Source organism: Elephantulus edwardii, unplaced genomic scaffold (assembly GCF_000299155.1).
Source record: "Elephantulus edwardii isolate Elephantulus edwardi_28Jun2011 unplaced genomic scaffold, EleEdw1.0 scaffold00254, whole genome shotgun sequence".
Lineage (NCBI taxonomy): Eukaryota > Metazoa > Chordata > Mammalia > Macroscelidea > Macroscelididae > Elephantulus > Elephantulus edwardii.
Window position 1 is genome coordinate 3,707,367 of NW_006400004.1, and position 16,238 is coordinate 3,723,604.

The following is a 16,238-nucleotide window of genomic DNA, read 5'->3' on the forward strand; positions in this document are numbered from 1 at the left end:
GGCGGCATCCAAAGTGACTCAGGAAGGAAAGGAAACCATGTCCGGCGAAGCCCTGAAAAAGCTGCGCTGAGCTACTGCCCGACCGAAAGGTAATTTTCCCGCAGAGAGTCCCGAGGGCGCCAACTTGGTGGGCCGGGGAACCCCGCATTCCCTTCGGGCTTCCAGCGTGGACGCGACTGAGCCGGCGCTTTCTCCCTCCCCTCTCCCCGAAATGTCACCCTCGGGGGGCCCGGTTTCTTTTAAGAGGCTTTTCAAGAATGCGGCGGGACGGAAAGTTGGTGCCCTCGCGAGAAAGCGTGCCTTTGTCCCGCACGAGGTCCCGAGGCTTCGGCCCGTGTTTCCTGGACGCTCGGACACTGTGTGCGTCTTTCTTGCTCGAGTCGCGGAGCCCGGCGACCCCGGGCGGGAAGTGGGGTGGCCGCCGCGAGTGGGGTGCGCTTGGAGATGGCTGCCGCTTGGTTTATGCTGCTCGCGAGGACGTCGGCGCAGAGGTCGTCGGAGCCCTGTAGGGAGAGGCTTTGCTGGATGTTCAGAAAGAGAAACAAAGTTGCCTTTCTTAGCGCCTTCGCTCGGGCCGCGCTCCCGGGTCGGGTCATTGTGGCTGCGGAGTGGAGCAGCTCCTTCTTTTCCGCTGCTGAGCGCCTTGGTTGATGGCAAACAAGTGTCTGTCGGCGTCTCCCGGCGTGAGTGGCCCCGGAGGGAGGAAGGCAGGCCGGCGGGGCGCGCGCTGGCTCCGCGACCCCCGGCCGCCCCGCGGCAGGACGCTGTGGCCTCGGGCGCCCTGACCCGCGCCGCCCTGCACACCGCGGGGCCCGGGCCGGGGGTCGCTCCCAGTCGGAATGCACTGTTGGCGGCACCTCCGGTGTCTCTAGGAAGAGAGGTCTCCTTTTCTCAGTTGAGTTTTTTAAAGCTCACCAGTAACCTGTCCCATCTCTTTGCTGGGACTGCTCAGCCGTTCAGAACCATATGTGTAGAAAAGGGAAGTAAAACGTCCTTGCTGATCTTCATGGGAACCGTGTTGTTGTTTTGGTTTGTGGTTTTTGGGTTTTGTGTGTGTGTGTGTCTCTGTGTGTGTTGTGTTTATTTAGTTTTTTAAAATAAAACCCAGAATCCCCAAGCCGTGCCTTTCGATGAGTGCAGGCTCGGCACTTGGTGCGGGCGCAGATGTTTTCCGCAGCTTGTGCTTGGGAAGCACCACGTATCGAGCGAGGGGCCGGACGGGGGACGCGGGCCGACATTCTGCCGGGCGCAGCGCGAGCTCTTCTCAGCCAATCCGCGCTCGCCTTACAGCAAACTAGTTTGGGTTGCCGCAAACCCTAATTGTTTTTTCAGTGGTGTTTTCGCGTTAGTTTGTGTTTTCTTGTATTTTTTTTTTAAATGTTTTCTTGTTTAGCTTTCCTTGGCGTGTCTGTGGTAAAGAGAATCGAAGATGATAATACTGTGCTCTTGAGTAAATATTGAATAAATAGTAGTATTAGTTGGTAGGTGTATTTAGATACAAATTGATATTTAGCTTACCCAGGAGACCGGGAGCCCTCGAGTAATTAATGAAAAAAAAAAGTTGACTTTATTTAGTTAGAAGAAGTTATAAGAACCTTTTAACAGTATTATAGTACATATTATTTTGACACCCTCTCCCATTCCTATAAGCTAGTTACTGGACTTCTACTTCTCCCTCACCCCCAAGTAATTCTTTATCAAACTTTATCAAGGAATTTAAAATGCGTTGCTGATCTACTTTATAGTTTTGGAACTTTTTATTAGTCAAGGAAAGAGGTTACTCTTGGGCATTTGAAAGAGTGAAAAAATAGATGGCTATGAACTTCAGTTTCCTTTTATGGCTGATACTTGGCCTTAGAGCAACAAAACCTTAATAGAACAAGGGGTTTTTTTTTTAAATTTTTTTTTTTACAGAGACTTAACTATGTGAAGATGTTTTCACGTGTCAGTAAATTTTACTTATTTTTTAAAATTCCTAAACCAACATTGAGAATAACTCTTTAAACATGTATAATTTTAAATGTTTTTATTGTTGAGGGAGTGGTAGTATTTTTTTGTGAGATGATAAAAAGTGAGATAACCTTTTTATCTCTTTGAATCTCAATAAGGTATAATTTGTGGTTTACTTAGAATTCTGCTAGTCTAGCTTTGAATTGGTGAAGTTTATGGTTTGTATTTTGGCTGATATTTTTTAAAGCCTTTTAAAAAATATTGCAGTAGCTTTCTTACTGTCCTTTTCTGCTGATGGCTCCCTGTAAGATCTGCTTTGACCCAGTCTTGGTAGGTGTCCTTCCCCCTTTCCCTCATCTTTCTTTATATTTTATCTGTTTTTCATGGCCACCTACTGCTTTAATAAACTTTTTTCCTTTGTTTTACAAAACAAAACAAAACAAACCCACAAAAAAAAAAAAACCACCACCAAAACAAGTTTGAAAAGATAACTTGTTTTAAAGAGATAATAATGCTCATATTTGAAATAAATTTAAAATCTTGGATATCCTTAAGATTGTTGGTTTTCTTAAATTAGTATATAATCCCATCATGCTTTGCTTATAGTGCACAAAATACACAAGTAATGGTTGTTTTTTGAAACTATTCATGATTTTAGTAATGATACACTTAAGCCATCTTGAAAACAGCAGGTCAATTCTGGCATTAAAATATAAAGTCAGAGTACTATTTGTGATTTAATTTATTGTAAATTTTTTGTATTTGAAGGTTTACAGAAGGCTTATCTTGAAACCAAGTTTTAATTGCATGAAGTTTCTTAAACTATCTGAAACAAAAAAATTATTAGATGTATCACTGGTAGATTCCAAAAGTTCTGTCATTTTAAGTGTGTTGGTATTTATTGGTATTATTACCTCTGTAACAAGTTTTGAAATTACAGGAAATTTATATTTTAAATAATTATAGATTTTTTTATTTAGGATTTGGAAATTGGGGTTTTATGACAATGCTTATAAAGTATTTGGATTATACAGAACTTTAGTAATTTTTTTGTGTGTGTGTACTGTCAAATCACATCTGACTGGTACAGGAGGAGATTGCCCCTCCTCCTCCAGCAGAGCATCTGGTGGATTTGAACTGCATACCTCTGGGATTGCAGTGCAGCTTCTTACCACCAGGCCACCAGAGCTCCTATACAGAACTTTAGTGATGGCTCACTTTTTAAAAAAATACAATTGTTAACTTGCCCATGTTTAAACACATTCTTTGTTGCTTGTCATTTTGACTTTTTGTCTTATTAATCTATTTTTGTCTGTTCCATGCTTCTTTTTTTTTTTTTAAACACTGTGTTAATACATCCTTAATGGTATCTTTTCTCCTTTCTGGCTACATGTGCTGTCCCTATGGCTAGCTTTCTACAGTGGTAATGATTTGAGTTTTTGATTGCGTGCTGTTTACTGTTGCCAGAGAAAAAGTGTGCAGGAATTATGCTCTGTTATGTGTACTTTTAAATTTTCTAAGGAAATAAGCTCAACACTTCTGCTTTTCTGAATTATTGAACATTATTTGTGGGTTTTTTTGTTTCTTTCTGAGTACCTATTATCATTATTTAACTCTAGTACCATATGTACAGTTTCTAGTTTGCAGTTTTATTTTTTATCTTTCTCCTCTTAGGTTTCCTATTCTAAATAAAGAAGTCTACCTGTTATTTATTCATAGTTCTTTAATTACTTTGACTTCCTATTTTTGTAGTTAGCTTATTTACTTCTGTTTTTTTCTAGAATCATATCTGTTTAATTAATTACTTTGTTGCTCCACCTTTTCATCTTTCTCAAACTTTTAATAGATGTTTATAGCTCAAAAAAAGTTTTCAAAACATAGATGGAAAACTTCTTTGAACTCTTAATTTTCAGAGCCACTATTTTCAATGGATATGTACCAATGTATTATTTGTTACACTTTGTTTCAAAAAAAGTCTCTAAAATTACCTTGTTTAGTTACTGTTACAGTAAGATTCTTACTGTTTACATGTGAGTTGGTTTTGTGTAAGACCTCTGCAGCACCCTTTTATCTTTTTGTTACATAGTGTGCTTTCCCCCTCCCTTCAGTGAGAGAGATTTTATTGAAGGCCCAAAGTCATGGGGCAAAAATAAGGAATGCTTTACGAATTTGTGTGTATCCTGTTCTTTAGTATATGTGCTGCCTCTATCATTATGCCTTTTATCTCTTATATCATACAGGCAGTTTCTTTGTAATATCTTTCAATTTTGAGCTTTTCCTTCCTGTCTTTGCAATTTACATATCTTTTTCTGGAAGCCATATGAACCTGTTGCTATCCATTCTGTTTTGATTCATGGTGATCCCTATGTGTTACAGAGTTGAATTGTTTAGTAGGATTTTCTTAGTTCAGTACAAAAAATTTGACTAGATGGCAACTAACAGCAAAATCTTATAAAACTGTTTGTGATTTGAGTGAAAGGCTTTCTGTTCAATCATTCATACACATTTTGTTTGATGATATTGATTACACTACCATATACATGTAGTATTTGTGCTTTTCTTTCAAATCGTTAGTCCTTTTATTCTTCGCCTTTCCAGCCTTCTGAACTTTCTTTGTTAAATGCTATCCTGTGATCTTGAATGATGATGATGTTGTGCACCAGGGAGTTGGAACTGACTTTTATGGCTGACCCTTCAGTGGGTGTTCAGAGGCAGTAAGTTACCTGGGAGCAGGTTGTCCATGTTTCTCCTGGAGCTAATTTGAATCCACTGTCTGCTCTATAGGAGATGAGCAGTATTCTCCTGTGTAGTTGCGGCTTCTCAAAACCTGTTAGAGGGTCAGCTATGAATCAGCATCAGTTCATTACATAGCAATGGTGGATGAAGGCTTAGGTTTTAGAAATGACATATGTAAGAAGTCATACATAGAAGTATGCATAAAAATTTAATTTGGTAAAATAAGACTCTTCCTTATTTGCTGATTATCTATTTTAGATACATAGAATGTAGTAGAATATCCAGAAAAGTGTAAGATCTCTAAGGATGACCAAGGAGGATAGAAGGAGAATTGATGCCTTTGAGCTGTGATGCTGGAGAGAAGAGTATTGAGAATACCATGGACTGCTAGGAAAACAAACAGATTTGTCCTGGAAAGGGTTAAACTGGGTGGCTCCTTGGAGGCAAGGATTCTGAGGCTCCTTCTAACATATTTTGGACATGTTGTGAGGAGAGACCAGTCCTTTGAGAGGGACATCATGCTTGGGAGGGTGGAGGGACAGCGCAGGAGAGGAAGGCCCTCTGTAAGGTGGATTGATTCAGTGACTGGGATAATTGGGATGGGAGTGTCAGAGACAATGCGATTGGCACAGGACAGAGCGGAGTTTAGGACTGTTGTACATAGGGTCACTATGAGTCGCAAGCGACTCGACAGCACATAACAGCAACAAACAACAACACTTTTTGGCACTTAGAATAGAACCTTGACAGATTTTATCAGTGTAACATAGCTTTTGATTTATTGACTACTTGTCCCATGGGTGTTCACTGTGATCTGAATAACATGAAATCATTAAAAAAATATATCAATCTTTTCTCCTTCTATCATGATGTTATTTATTGGCCTAGAGGTGAGGATTTCTGTTGTCTTGATGTTGAGATATAATCCATATTCAAGGGTGTAGTCTTTGATTTTTTGCAGTCTTTGAAACTGTTGCAAATGTTTCCAGCCCTCCTTACTTTCAGCAGGCAGACTTTTTTGTCTTCTGCATACTGCAGGTTGTTGATGAATTTTTCTCCAATCTTTATATTTTATTTTCAGTGCCTGATTTTTATAAGTGTCTTTTGTTAATACATTCATTGTTGCATATTTCCATCCCTCACCTCAAATCCCCCCTAGTCCACTTTGTAAATGCACCTCTAGTTCTAGACTATTGTACATATAAGGTCTAATCCTATATTCCTTTTAAATAGTTATTTTCCTTATCTATTTGAATGCAGTGTTTATTGTCCACTCTTTTCCCATTCTTCCTCCAATCCCCCAAGTCCATCCTGCTTTATAAAAGTAGGGGTAGTCAGTTTTGTCCTCTTGTGACTGAGTGAGATATTTCACTCAGCTTAATGTCCTCCAGGTTCACCCATGTTGTATAATGTTTTATGAGGCCATTGTATTTCAATGCTCTTTAATATTGTTTTGTGAATATACCATAGTTACTCTGTCCATTTGTTTGTTGATAGATACTTGGGTTGCTTCAATCTCTTTGCTCTTGTGAATAACACAGCAGTAAACAGGGGTATGTATGTATCTGAGTCGTGGCTCTTGTTTCTTCAGGTGTATTACCAGTAGTGTAGTTGGTAAGTCAAATGGTATTTCTAGTTCCAACATTTTGAGAAAGCACCAGATCACAATGCATGGTGGTTTTACCATTTTACATTCCCTCCAGCACTGAATAAGAGTTCCAGTCTTCCCACAACCTTGCCAGCATTTGTTGTTTGTTGCATTGCTGAACTTTACTGTTGTTGCTGGGGTGAGATGATAAGTTTTTATTTGCACGTCTCTGATAGCTGGATATTTTGAATATTTCTTCATCTGTTTCTTTCCTATCTGAATGTCTTTTTTTGGTGAAGTGTTTCTTAATGTTTGTTGTTTTCTTGTGCTATTGAGTCCCTTGCAACTCAGATCGATCCTATGTAAGACAGCTCTAAACCCTGCTCTATTTTGAGCCAACTTCATTGTCTCTAACACCCTGTTACCTCAGTCACTGAGTTAGTCCATCGCATCCAGGATCTTCCTCTCTTGTGCTGTCCCATCCTTCCAAGCATGATGTCCCTCTCCAAGGAATGGTCTCTCCTTGCTGCATGCCCAAAGTATGTCAGAGCTTCAGAGACCTTGCCTCCAAGGAGCAGCCTGGTTTCTCCCTATCCAGGACAGACCTGTTTGTTCTCTTAGCAGTCCATGGTATATTCAATGCTTTTTTCCAGCACCATAGTTCAAAGGCATCAATTCTTCTGTTATCCTTAGTCATTGTCCAGCTCTCTGATGCAAAGCAAGTAATTGTAATGACTGTAGCCTGGATTAGGTGTACCTTAGTCTGTAGACTGACATTGCTCTTCAATACTCTGGAGAGGTCCCTGACAGCAGATTTTCCCAGTGCAACTTATCTTTTGATTTCCTGGCTGATGGTACTAAGAGTGTAGACTGTGGAGCCAGACAAACTGAAATTGTTAACAGTTTCCGTCTTTTCACTGTCTGTCATGTCAATTGGCTCAGTGGTGAGAATCCTTGCTTGCTTGATGTTGAGTTTCAATCCATATTGAAGGCTGTAGTTCTTGACCTCCTATAGGAAATGCCATAGGTCCTCCTTAGTTTCTTTAAGCAAGATGTGTCATCTGCAGATTGTTGAGTCTTCCTCCAATCCTGATGCCACATTCCTCCTCATAGAGCCCAGTCTTCCAGATGACCTGTTCCATACATGTTGTTGTTGTTTGTTGTTAAGTGCCGTCGAGTCGCTTGTGACTCATAGTGACCCTATGTACAACAGCCCTAAACTCTGCTCTGTCCTGTGCCAATCGCATCATCTCCTACACACCCATCCCGATTACCCCAACCACTGAATCAGTCCACCTCATAGGGGGCCATCCCCTTCTGCGCTGTCCCTCCATCCTACCAAGCATGATGTCCCTCTCCAAGGACCTGTCCCTCCATGCAACATGTCCAAAGTATGTCAGAGGGAGCCTCAGAATCCTTGCCTTCAAGGAGCAGCCCAGCTTGACTCTTTCCAGGATGAATCTGTTTGTTTTCCTAACAGTCCATGGTACCCTCAGTACTCTTCTCCAGCACCACAGCTCAAAGGCATCAATTCTCCTTCTATCCTCCTTGATCATTGTCCAACTCTCTGATGCATAACAAGTGATAGCAAAGACCATGGCCTGTACCAGGCACACCTTAGTCTCCAAAGAGACACCATTGCTCTTCAGTACTTTGGAGAGCTCCCTAACAGCAGACTTTCCCATGGCAGTATGTCTTCTAATTTCCTGGCTGCTGGTACTGAGAATGTTGACTGTGGAGCCAAGCAATCTGAAGCTGTGAACAATCTCGGTCTCTTCACCATCCATCCCGATGCTGCCAGTTGGCCCAGTGGTGAGAATCTTTGTCTTCTTGACATTGAGCCTCAATCCATATTGGAGGCTGCAGTCCTTGACCTTCGGCAGCAAGTGCTTCAGGTCCTCCTCAGTTTCAGCAAGCAGGGTTGTGTCATCTGCATAACGCAGATTGTTGATAGATCTTCCACCAATCTTGACCCCACATTTCTCCTCATAGAGCCCAGCCTCCCGGATAATCTGTTCTGCATACAGGTTGAAAAGGTATGGAGATAGGACGCATCCCTGGAATACACCCTTCCCAATTTTGAACCATGCAGTGTTCCCTTGCTCTGTTCTGACGACTGCCTCCTGGTCCAAGTATAGGTTTCACATTAGCACGATCAAGTGTTCTGGGATTCCCATTCTTCTCAGAGTCAGCCACAGTTTGTTATGATCCACACAAACACCTTTGCATAGTCAGTGAAACACAGATAGAGATATTCCTCTGGTATTCTCTGCTTTCAGCTAAGATCCATCTAACATCAGCTATAATATCCCTAGTACCACAACCCCTTCTAAACCCGGCCTGGACTTCTGGCAGTTCTCTGCTGATGAGCTGTTCCAGTCGTTTTTGGATAATCTTCAGTAGAATCTTGCTTGCATGTGAAATCAATGATGTTGGTCTGTAGTTTCCACACTCTGTTGGGTCACCCTTCTTTGGGATCGGAACAAATACAGATCTCTTCCATTCAGTTGGCCAAGTGGTTGTTCTCCAGATTTCTTGGAACAACTTGGTGAGCACATCCAGGGCAGAATCTGTTAGCTGAAATATGTCAATTGGTATACCATCTATTCCTGGGGCCTTATTTTTTGCTGTTTCCTTTAAAGCAGCTTCAACTTCTTTCTTCATCACCATAGGTGCTTCCTCATATGTTGTTTCATGAAGTTCTTCTATTTCTGCCAATTCTTTCCGATACAGTGACTCAGTATATTCTTTCCATCTTCTTTTAGTACTTCCTGGATCATTTGGTATTCTTCCTAAAGTTCCATACATAGACTCAAATAATATGGGCATAGAATGCATCCTTGGCGTACATCTTTACTAATTTTGAACCATGCAGTGTGTCCTTGCTCTCTTCTCTTTTTTCATCCTTGTTCTGTTCTGATGACTGCCTCTTGGTCCAAGTGTAGGTTTTGCATAAGCACATTGAAGTATTCTGGGATTCTCATTCTTCTTAGAGTTAGCCACAGTTTTATTGTGATTCATACTGTCAAGTGCCTTAGTATAGTCAAGGAAAAACAGACATTCATTTGGTACTCTGTGCTTTCAGCCAAGATTCATCTAACTTTGGCTATAATATCCCTAGTGCCATGACCTCTTAGAAATCTAGTCTGCACATGTGGCAGTTCTCTGTTGATGTGTTGTTCAGTTGTTTTTGGATAATTTTCAGCAGATCTTACTTGCATTTGATATTAGTGATTGTTGTTTTTATGTGTCGTCGAGTTGCCTATGACTCATAGCAACCCTATGTACAACAGCCCTAAACCCTGAACTGACTGCCCTGTACCAGTCTCACTGTCTCCAGCATTTCCTCCCCAATTACTCTAGTCACTGAATCAGTCTACCTCAATAAGGGTCTTTCTTTCCTGCTGCACTGTCCCTCCACCCTCCCAAGCATGAAGTCCTCCTCCAAGGAGGTCCCTCCTTATAACATGTCCAAAGTATATCAGACGAAGCTTCAGAATCCTTGCCTTCAAGAAGCAGCTGGGTTTAACCCTCTCGAGGATGAACCTGTTCGTTTTCTTACCAGTCCTGGTTGCTGGTGCCAGGATTGTTGACTGTGAATCCAAGTGAACTAAAGCTGTTAACCATCTCTTCACCATCCATCCTGATGCTGCCAATTGGCCCAGTGGTGAGAATCTTTGTCTTGCTATTGAGCTTCAATCCATTTTGAAGGTTGCAGTCCTTGACCTTCTGCAGCAAGAGCTTCCTTCATGTCCCCTTAAGTTTTAGCAAGCAGGGTTGTGTCATCTGCATAATACAGATTGTTGATGAATCTTCCACCAATCCTGATGCCACACTTCTCATAGAGCCCAGCTTCCCAGATAATGTGTTCTGCATATAGGTTGAAAAGGTATGGAGATAGGACACATCCCAGGCATATACCCTTCCCATTTTGGAACCTTGCAGTGTTTTCCTTGCTCTGCTCTGACGACTGCCTTCTGGTCCAAGTATAGGTTTCACATTAGCACGATCAAGTGTTCTGCGATTCCCATTCTCAGAATCAGTCAAAGTTTGTTGTGATCCACACAAACACCTTTTCATAATAATGAAACACAGGTAGACATTTCTCTGGCACTCCCTGCTTTTAGCCAAGATCCATCTAACATTAGCTTCAATATCCCTAGTACCATGACCCTTTCTAAACTCAGCCTGGACTTTTGGCAATTCTCTGTTGATGTGCTGTTCCAATAATTTTTGGATAATCTTCAGCAAAATCTTGCCTGCATGTGATATCAATGATATTGTTCGATAATTTCCACATTCTGTTGGGTCACCTTTCTTTGGAATGGGAACAAATAAAAATCTCTTCCAGTCAATTGACCAAGTGGTTGTCCTCCAGATTTCTTGGCACAGCTTGGTGAGTACATCTAGGGCAACATGTTAGTTGAAATATGTCAATTTGTATACTATCTATTCCCAGGACCTTATTTTTTGCCAATTCCTCCAAGGCAGCTTGAACTTCCTCCTTCATCACCATAGGCTCTTGTTTCATGAAATGTTTCTTGTTACATTGTTTCATGAAATTCTTCTATGTCTGCCAATTCCTTTGGTACAGTGACTCTGTATACTTTTTCCATCTTCTTGTACTACTTCCTCCATCATTTAATATTTTGGCCACAGCATCCTTAAGTATAGCACCTCGAGGTTTGAATTTGTTCTTTAGTTCCTTGAACTTAAGAAACGCTGAGCGAATACAGCCCTTTTGATTTTCTGATTTAAGCTCCTTGCACATTTCATGGTTTGATAATTTCCAAACTCAGGTCACCTTTTTTTGGAATGGGAACAAATACGGATCTCTTCCATTCAGTTGCCAAGGTGGTTGTCCTCCAGATTTCTTGGCACAACCTGGTGAGTGCACCCAGAGCAAGCATCTGTTTGTTAAGATATGTGAATTGATATGCTGTCAGTTCCTGGGACCTTGTTTTTTCCCCACTTCCTTTAGTTCCTTCACAGCGGCTTGATATTCCTCCTTCAATACCAGAGGCTCTTGATCATAATCTGTGCCCTTTTTGCCGTTGAGTTGTTTACCCTTTTTTGGTTGAGGTGCTGGAGTATTCGATAAATTTTAGATAGTCTCTTATTGGATATGTCATTTCCAAATGTTTCCCTCAGTCTGTGGTTTTCCTTTTTAGCTTGTTGAAGTTTTTTGATATGCGTAAGGATTTGATTCTTAGAAGGGCCCATTCATCTGTTTTGTTCTGTTCTGGTTGTAGGTTTTTCATTAGGCTTAGAAGTCTATTCATGCTGGGGATTAAGGCTTCTAGAGTAGTTCTTAGCTTTTCTCTAATGAATTTAATAGTCTATGGTTTTACTTTTAGGTCCCTGATCCACCTTTAGTTGGTTTTTGTGTATGGCGTGAGGTGTGGGTCTTGCTTGCGTTTTCAGCAGATAGTTTTCCAACTCTTTATTAAAGAGACTGTAATTTCCCCACTTAACTGATGCCACCACTTCGTCAAAAATCAGTTGACAGTAGGTGGATGAGCTGATTTTTGGGTTCTCGGTTCTATTCCATTGATCTATGTGTTTGACACTGCACTGGTACCAGGCTGTCTTAATGATCCCAGCTATGTAGAAGGAGTTGAGATCAGGGAGTGTATGTAATGTCTTCTCCCTTGTTTCTCTTTTTCAGTAGTGCTTTGCTTATTCAGTCTCTTTCCATTCCAGATAAAATTGGAAATTGCCTTTCCCATCTCATTGAAGAATGGAATTGATATTCTTCCTCCAGACTTGATACCACATTCTTCTTAATACAATCCAGCTTCTTGAATTTCTTAGCATATGGATTGACTAGGTTTTGGAGAAGAGAAATAACCCTAAACAACCCTAGCATACCTTTTCTGATTTAAACCATGGAGTGTTCTCATGTTCTGTTCAGACAGTAGTGTCTAGATCACTTTATAGGTTTTATCTTAGCACAATGAATTGTTCTGGGATTTTCATTCTTCTCAGTGTCATCTATAATGTGCCATCAAGTTGCCTGTGACTCCTAGCGACCCTATTTACCACAACCCTAAACCCTGCTCTATCTTGTGCCAGTCTTACTGTCTCTGACACATCTACCTCATTACTCCAGTCATTGAATCAATCCATCGAGGGTCTTCCTCTCCTGTGCTGTCCCTCCACCCTCCCAAACATGACACTTCTCTTCAAGGACTAGTCCCTTCTTACAGCATGTTGAAAGTGTGTCGGATGAAGCTTCAGAATCCTTGCCTCCATCGAGCAGTCTGGTTTCACCCTCTTTAGGACAAACCTGTTTGTTCTCCTAGCAGTCCACGGTATATTCAACACTTCTGCAGTACCACAGCTCAAAGGTATCAATTTTCTTTCTCTCATCCCTAGTCAGCTCTCTGACGCATAATAGCACTCAATTGTGAAGACTGTGGCCCAGATCAGGCGCACCTTAGTCTCCGGCCTGATGTTGCTCTTCAGTACTTTGGAGAGGTTCCTGACAGCTGACTTTTCCAATGCAATTTGTCTCTTGATTTCCCGGCTGCTGTTACCAAGAGTGTTGATTGTGGAGCCAAGCAAACTAAAACTGTTAACTATCTCAATCTCTTCACCATCCATACTGATGCTGCCAATTGGCCCAGTGGTGGGAATCTTTGTTTTCTTGATGTTGAGCTTTAATCCATATTGAAGGCTGCAGTTCTTGATCTTTTGCAAAAGCAAGCACTTTAGGTCCTCCTCAGTTTCAGTAAGCAGGGTTGAATCATCTACATAATGCAGGTTGTTGATGAATCTTCCCACCATCCTGATGCCACATTCCTCCTCGTACAGCCCAGCATTCTGGATGATCCGTTCTGCATACATATTGAGAAGTTATGGAGACAGAATACATCCCAGTCATACACCCTTCCAGATTTTGAACCATGCAGTGTCTCCTTGTTCTGTTCTGATGACTGCCTCTTGGTTCAAGTATAGATTTCATACAAGCATAAGTAAATGTTCTGGATTCCCATTCTTAGAGTCAGCCACAGCTTGTTGTGATCCACACAGTCAAAAGCCTTTGCATAGTCAATGAAGCACAGATAGACATTCCTCTGGTACTCTCTGCTTTCTGCCAAGATCCATCTAACATTAGCTGTAATATCTTTAGTACCATCGCCTCTTCTAAACCCAGCTTGCACATCTATCCCTTCTCTGTTGATGTGTTGCTCCAGTCGTTTCTGGATCATTTTCAGCAGAATGTTGCTTGCATGTGATATTAATGATATTGTTCGATAATTTCCACACTCTGTTGGGTCATCTTTCTTTGGAATGGGAACAAATACTGATCTTTTCCAGTCAGTTGTCCAGATGGCTGTCCTCCAGATTTCTTGGCACAACTTAGTGCACATCAAGAGCAGCATCTGTTTGTTGAAACATGCCAATTGGTATGCCGTCAACTACTGGAGCCTTGTTTTTGCCAATTCATTCCGAACAACTTGAACTTCCTCCTTCATCACCATAGGCTCTTGTTCATATGTTACTTCATGAAAGTTTTCTGTCAGCCAATTCCTTCTGGTACAGTGACTCTGTGTACTCCTTCCATCTTCTTTTAATGTTTCTTGGATCATTTAACACTGTACCCAAAGCATCCTTGAGTATTGCCACTTGTGGCTTGAATTTATTTTCCAATTTCTTCAGCTTAAGAAAAGCCAAGCGAGTTTGGCTCTTTTGATGTGGGGTAGTTGATTTATTTTACACATGTGTATTTATATATCTATATATCTGTCTCTCAACACATATACTTCATATAGTTCCTGTTTAGAAGATATATCCCATTTTTGCAGTACTACCCATATGTTATGCTTTCCACAGTACAGAAAGCGATTCTAAAGGCCTTAATCATGCTGGAGTTAGCCACTTGAGCAAGGAATTAGTGTAGCTATTCTACCATAGTTTTATTATTACCTGCTTCATTGCCTAGGACACACTTTTCCCAATCCTCCTTGCTCAGAAAACTTACCCTTTTTGGAGACTCCAATTCGTGCTTGTTCTGTGCATCTGATTCTTCATTTGTTTTATATTTTTCCTAATGTTTATCTTTCTCCCTTAGACTGTTTTTTATTCTCTAGAAATTACTTATCTCTGGTATGTTGGTATATCCCTCCCACTTTTTCAGCGCAGCTATAGATTTATTGTAATTATTTTTCATATTTTAATATTAGAAACAAAGAATTGGGCACATGTTATAAAGAACTTTCTTGTGAAAGCATGGTTTTCAGTAATTTCCGAAATAAATGTAAATAAAGGGGATGTATGCATACAGTATTCTCAATCTTTGTACCCTGATATGATCTTGGAACAGCAGCATCCCAGGAACAGTTAGAGTTCTTTAAACTTGCTATTGTTTAATCAGAATGACAGAATAAAGCTGACCCTTCATTGGGTTTTGGAGACTTTAAATGGCACAGGAGAAGATAGGTCATCTTACTCCTGTAAAGCCACTTGTAGATTTGAACTGCTAGAGAGGCATCCTTTGGGGTAGCAGCACAACTCCCTATGCTCTAAGCCACCAGAGTTTCCTCAAGAAAAATATGCGCATGTTTGACTTTTAAGTGCCATTTTGCACTAAAATAAGTCAGAAGTATCTTATGGAAGGAAGCACTCAAGGAAAGAGGCAACTCAAAACTACAGCAGAAAAATTAGAAGGCATAAAAATAGATAATGAATTGTTGTTGATGTATTGTCAAGATACTTGCAACTCAGTGACCTTAATGTACAGTAGCCCTGAAACCTGTTCTGTCCTTTGTCAACTTTACCATCTCTTGACACTCCTATCCTCATTTTCCAGTCACTGAATCATTCCATCTCATCAGTGGTTTCCCTCTCTCTGTCCCTCCACCCTTCCAAGAATGATATTCCTCTCCAAGGAGTGGTTCCTCCTTGCAGCATGCCCAAAATATATCACATGGAGCTTCAAAATCCTTGCTTCCAAGGAGCAGCCTGGTTTCATCCTCTCTAGGATGGACCTGTTTATTCTCTTAGCAGTTCTGGTATACTCAGTACTCTATTCTAGCACAATTCAAAGACATCAATTCTTCTTCTATCATCCTTAGTCACTGTCCAGCTCTCTGATGCATAGCAAGTAATTGTAATGACTATAGCTTTGATTAGGTGTGCCTTAGTCTCTAGACTGACATCATTGCTCTTCAGTACTCTGGAGAGGTCCCTGACAGCAGATTTTCCCAGTGCAATTTATCTTTTTATTTCCTGGCTGCCGGTACCAAGAGTGTAGATTGTGGAGCTGAGCAAACTGAAGCTGTTAATAATCTCAGTCTCTTCACTGTCTGTTATGGTGCTGCTCCTTGGTCCAGAGGTGAAAATCTTTGTTCTTGATGTTGACCTTCAATACATATTGAAGGCTATAGTTCTTTGACCTTCTGCAGGAAATACCTCAGGTCCTCCTCAGTTTATGTAAGCAAGCTTGTGCCATCTGCATAATGCAGGTTGTTGATGAATCTTCCTCCAATCCTGATGCCACATTCCTTCTCATAGAGCCCAGCTTCCTGGATGACCTCTTCTGCCTATTGATTGAAAATAATGGAGATTGGACGTATCCCTGGCATACACCTTTCCTGATTTTGAGCCATGCAGTGTTTCCTTGCTCTGTTCTGACAATGGCCTCCTAGTCCAAGTTTAGGTTTCACATAAGCACCATCAGGTGTTTTTTCTTTTTCTTTTATTGGGAAAAGCATATTGGGGGTACAAGGAGGTGAGGGTTGCGGGCAGAAGGGTGAGGATGGGACAGGATGCAGTTGCAGAGCTGCACAGTTTGGTCGGTGGGGGGAGAAGGTGAAGGAAATGATGAGGGTCTAGTGGGGACCAGATGCTACAGAGGAATGACAGACATTTTCCAATGGTAATTAAACCAACTGTCTTATTGATTTGGGAATTGGATGCCGACTCTCTGGCTTCTTCATGCTGAACAGGGGCGTAGATG